Source organism: Rhagoletis pomonella, unplaced genomic scaffold (assembly GCF_013731165.1).
Source record: "Rhagoletis pomonella isolate Grant_MI unplaced genomic scaffold, Rhpom_1.0 Rhpom_scaffold_00004, whole genome shotgun sequence".
NCBI lineage: Eukaryota > Metazoa > Arthropoda > Insecta > Diptera > Tephritidae > Rhagoletis > Rhagoletis pomonella.
In genome coordinates this window covers 41,722,435-41,728,015 of record NW_023458558.1, presented here as the reverse complement: position 1 = coordinate 41,728,015, position 5,581 = coordinate 41,722,435, and positions in this window count along the sequence as shown.

Below are 5,581 nucleotides of genomic sequence, written 5' to 3'. Positions count from 1 at the left end.
TTTAGGGGTTTCAACCCCTTTTTTCTCGAAAACGTGACGTGATGGGAAGTTTTGGACCCCAGATTCGTGTTCAGCACGAAAAATCCGTTCGGAAACACCAGGTCCCGTCTTATTCGCAAAACCCTTGTAGACCAGTGTAATTGTTTAGCATTGATACAATTTTGAACTTGGGCAACCATTTCAATTGTAATATAAAGATCAAAATAAAAGAAATAAAAAAAATTGCCTATACAATTTTTTCGAATTTCCTTGAGCACAGACAAACACAACAAAAAAGACAGCTCACGTAGGACAATCGATTCTAGAGCTATGCTTGGTATTACGGAAGCAACTTTGTTTTATACATATATATATACATAGAGAGATTTAAATTTTCAAATAGTTGGAAATCCTCTTCAAAATTGTTACTTTAGGTTAACAGTGCATTTAAATCCCTGAATACGTTGCAATATTTTACTCGATATATTTTTTGGGTCACTAATATTTTAGGCAGGTGGCAATTCTACTAAAAAGTTTTTATTTTTCACCTCAACCAGTGAAGATGTTCTTTAAAAATGATGTTTCAATCGTTTAATTTGATGGAGTATTATGGAAGATATGGCGAAGGGAAATTCTGTGCTTGTTTCTAAAAATGTATGGCAGAAAAATCATCTTCTCTGCCCTCTGCAGGACTGAATGTAAAATCAAACATCCTTTGCACTTTAGGAGTGCAAAATTTTTTGGAATAAACGAAAACAACGTTATATATAAAGGCTTTATATTTCAATTTAATAGTTTTTTTTCTCTCTCTCGTTATTTAAAATATTACCTTTTGCCTAAATGGTAAGTAGTTCGATGTAACTTATGAAGGCTTTCACAGAGTTATGCAAAACTATCTTCAAAAGTGCTTCTTTATAAATACATATACTTATGTACGTAAGCTTATAAATATATGTACATACAAACATTTATAAATTCATCTGGTACATGCACATAAATATATAGTATGTATAGTAGCAAATACGCAAACGTGCGTGTAATTGAATGCACCAGATTTTTCAGATTTTTGCAGTCAGAAAAGCAAAGCTAAATGTGAAAAAAATTCAATTTAATATAAAAGCGCAACTAATGTGAAAATGCAAAAGTGCATGAAAAATATGAGTTAAGTCACAGGTATAGCAGAAGCATAAGCGCAAAATATTGCAACTGAGCGTTTGGTAAAATTAGAAAATAAGAAATCATGTCGAATATGCAATCAAAATCGAAAGCAAGTATGCAATTCTTGATATTTTATTCCTGGAAAGCAGCAATTTTACACCTGCCAGGTTGGCTTTTAATGTTGCTGCCACTGTTGAGTTCATATATAAAGATGTATGTATTTAGAATTTTTTGTAAATTTTTTTCTTCTTGCTCCCCTATAAATATAATAAAATAAAATAAATAATAAAATTAAAGAAAAATTTATATATGGGTTCTTTATTATAGTAATAGAAATCAAATTAAAAATTTTTAGAATTTTGTCAGTATGCATGAAATTGAATGGAGTTTCCACCGTTGTATTGCTAGAGGTCAAACTTTAAATATAGAAAAAAAAAAATCAGAGAGTTGCCACTTGTTTCAAAGTTGCATTTCAAATAAATTGATATAATAAACTAATATTGTAGCATGGCTGTAAAACAAAAGACTTTTAAGAAAGCGTACAGCTGAAAATATTTTGGTGGAAGGTTGTGGTTTAATTTAATTGATAAGGTAAATTAAATATTAAAATATGCGTATCGAACTATGTAAAGAGGCTTGGGAAAGTTTATTGCCGAAAACATTTTTTAAGGAGGGTTGCCACATTTTTGAAAATCAGTATTCGATTAAATTGATAAAATAAATGAGATATTCCATTACGTGTATTTAAACTAAAGAAGTTTAAAAATTTTCCACCTATGTGAAAAATGTGATTGAGCTAAATTGATAAGAAAAGTTAGATATTGCATTAGTAGACTTGGTAGAAAGTGCGCGGTATGTAAACTCGAGTTATAAGATTATAAATTAAAATCACAGCAGAAAGTCGATACTCTACCTCCTTTCTAAATACCCTATAAAAAATATTAACTAACGCACAAATGCATACAAAAATAAGAGTGCTTCATAAATTGAATTTTATTTTGAAAATCGCACTTCATAAAGCTCTTTAAGTCTATTTTATTTTTTAAGAATAAGTCGATTAGAGTTTTGAGAGAGAGAGTAACCACACTATTTCTAAGACGCAGTGAAGCACGCGCCCGGTAGTTGTTAGTGTACGAATACAATTTTTCCCAAAAAAAAAAAAAAAAAAAAAAATGTATTCACCAACTATAATCAGCTTTGGAAGCATTCACCTTTCGGCCTTAACAGGGTGCATGCGGCAATGACTTACGAATTAAAAAAAAAAAAAAATACTTCAAAAGAAAATTACGAATTAACACTTCTAGGAAGCCAATCATTTAAAAACTCATAGAAAAAGCACACATATTTTGACGAAATTATGAAATGGCCATAAGAGGCTTAACAGCTACGTGAATGCTAATAAAATGAAAAGAAAAATATTAAGTAAGTTGCAGCATGCGCCGGTAAGTCAAACTAAGCAGATTACAAAACTATTGATAGCGTAGGAAACGACCTCTGAACAATTACTATGAGTCTTGAACAAAAAGTACGTACAAAAATACATACATACATATATCACATATGCAAAAACTTCAATAACCCTTGCCAACGGCACACAAAATCACCTCCTCATAAAGCTCAACCCGTTTGCAATTGGGTAGCATGCAGCTGACCACATTTCTTTTCTTTACTTGCGTCGTATTATACCTTACAAAAGCCAAGCAGCAGCTATGCGATAATCACCGTGAAATAGTATAAGTCGTTCGATTATAAATATGTAGATGCTTGCCGACTAATAGATGAAAGTGTAAACAAGACAAGCCAAACAATGAGACAGCGCTAAGACAACCAATTTGGCTAATGACCAATCAAAATGTTAAGCCATTAAAGACTTACGCAGTTCGCAGTGGATCCACAGACTGTGCAGGAAACAAAGGTCAAGTGTGCGTACCAGTTTGGTATTTTTTGTTTTTTTTTGTTTATACATATGCTTTGAAGGTTAGAGCGGCAAGCAAAATAAAAATATGGCAACAAGTCAAGTGAAAAAGTGAAGATAAGTAAGTTGTAAATGATAGGTAAAAGGTGTGGAAAAAATTGGACAAACAATTTTAATGAAAAAATAAATTAGTGACTTGCGTTATTTTTGTGATGAAAATTTCAGTGGCGTACTATTTTTTCTTTAACTTCGGGTCAAAAAAAGGCTCCATGTAAAATTCGCTTAATTTAAGTGCAGTAATTAGCTCTGATGTTATATAACTTTAATTAGCTTTTTGTGTACATACAAGCGTTGACTTTCACTTCCACATTCGCTGAATTGGGGAGCCAAAATTTTTTTTCGTATTTAGCGTAGCTAATCGCCTTTGTTAATAAATGAAAACTTGGAAATTATTATAATGCATTTTTAATCACTAGATTGGGCAAAATTTCGATTGTGCAGCTGACAACTGTTTGAGTTACTGAGTTTTTGTGAGTGGAGTTTCAAGAAATAACTGCATACTTACGTAATTAATGAAAGTCTATTAAACACCATATCAATGGCATGTGTGAACAACCACAATGTAATGTAGGTAAATAGGTTGGGTAGCGGAGCAAGAGTTCGTAATATCTCATTTATTCAGAAACCTTCCATAAGTAGTAGTAGAACTATTTAAAAAAGTATCGATACTAGTACTCGTATAGAATACTCTAAAGAAGAATCGATGGCAGTACCAACTCATATTTGCAAATGTATGGATAGTAGGAGTATTTCAAATATTTTTAAAGCAAACGCAAAAAGTAAAAAAAAAACAGATTGCTCTGCTTTTAAAACTTTTAAAACTTCTTCCTGTGATCTAACAAGCTTTTCTGAAAGAGTTTTTGAAACCTGCAATAAGGTTACGCGCAAAATAAATTTTTATTTAAAGTTTTCAAACGCAAATTTTTTTTATAGGTTTAACGCATATATTTCAACGGCAGTTCAAAAACGCCGTATCTCACAACACTTTTTAAGAACGCCCTATTTCAGAATATGATTGAAAAATTCGGTTCAATAAAGCCTTGTCTAAGCTGTCGATTCAAAAGCGCCCTATCTCAACATATATGCAATATATTTTTAGTTATATAGGCAGTTTTTGAACGAAATCTTGGAATAAGCCGTTCCTGAGGAGTTTTCTGAGATAGGGCGGTTCAAAAACGTCTAGATAGGTCGATCTTCCAATCCGCCATCGATTTATAAATTACTTTACTTTGAAAGCGAGAAAAAAATGTGGTGAAGCCCACTGTCTAAACGAAAGATAAGCTCTCTTTGATAAAAATCTTCTTCAAGAATGGACTGGATTTCGAATTCACAACGAAGGTAGAACACATTCCTTAACTAATTCTCCGTTACGCTGGAGAGTGGCCAACTTATCGAGGCCACCATTCATTATCAAAGATGAGGCATGAGACGCACTGCGATCGAATTAATAAAGAACTTTTAACTAAGATTAGTTCAATACAAAACTTTAAAGCTAGTTTCTAGTTTTTTGTGTTATCACAATATTGAAGTAAGCGAGCGCTATGTTCATTTTCATCACAATCATATTGGATATCGAAGAGAATCTTCGAACGTTCGCCACACCCTTTATCGGGTAATTGTTAAACGCTATTTTAATAAAAAAAAAGTTCTTAACACATCAGTACTTGTCATAAAGTATCGAGTTCTCGGTACTACTAACTAGGTACTCATGAAAAATATCGATTTACATAATACCTATAATAGCCCATTTCCACCAGCAGCTTAACAGCAGTTAAGTTCAAAAGATTTTAACATGGGGTTATCGGAAAGGTTAATTTCTTACTTTTTGCACTTTTTAGCTTAATTTTCTTGTATCTATTATTAGCAATTACCGCCTACGAGTTGTAAACTTTTTCTTCCGATAGGCATAAACTGCTTGGTGGAATTTAAGCGTAATAACACAGATAATACAAGAATTTCTTAGTAGTCTCTTGTTTGAAACTTGTGCAATTCTGGGTGATTGGACAACGTTTTTAAACAAACTAAGGACCTTTAAGCGTTGGAGCGATATGAGTTGTTTAAAATTAATGGATGGGCTGACGTTTTTACAGACCGTTCTTTTGCTTCTATACCTTCTAAGTGGTTTTCCTAATGCAAATTACATTAAGCTCGCATTTAGTATTTATTTCCTCTTCTTCTGCTACCACAAAGCGGCCCGAGGTGAATACTTTAGGGTAGTTTTAGTTCTAGTAGGTACGTCTACAACACTAGATACAAGCTGCCATCTTACTAGGGACATACATGTAGTATCCACTCTTATAACACACTCTGATTTTTAATGTTGAAAAGTCAACAAATATTCTGCTCTTCAATTCCAAGGCCCACTAGCAGCTTATCTCCGGGTAGTAAATTTATCAATTTATTTTCAGAGCCAACCAAAGCACATACCAATTGGTAATTCTTTAAACTTAGTAGTAGCTGTATTCTATT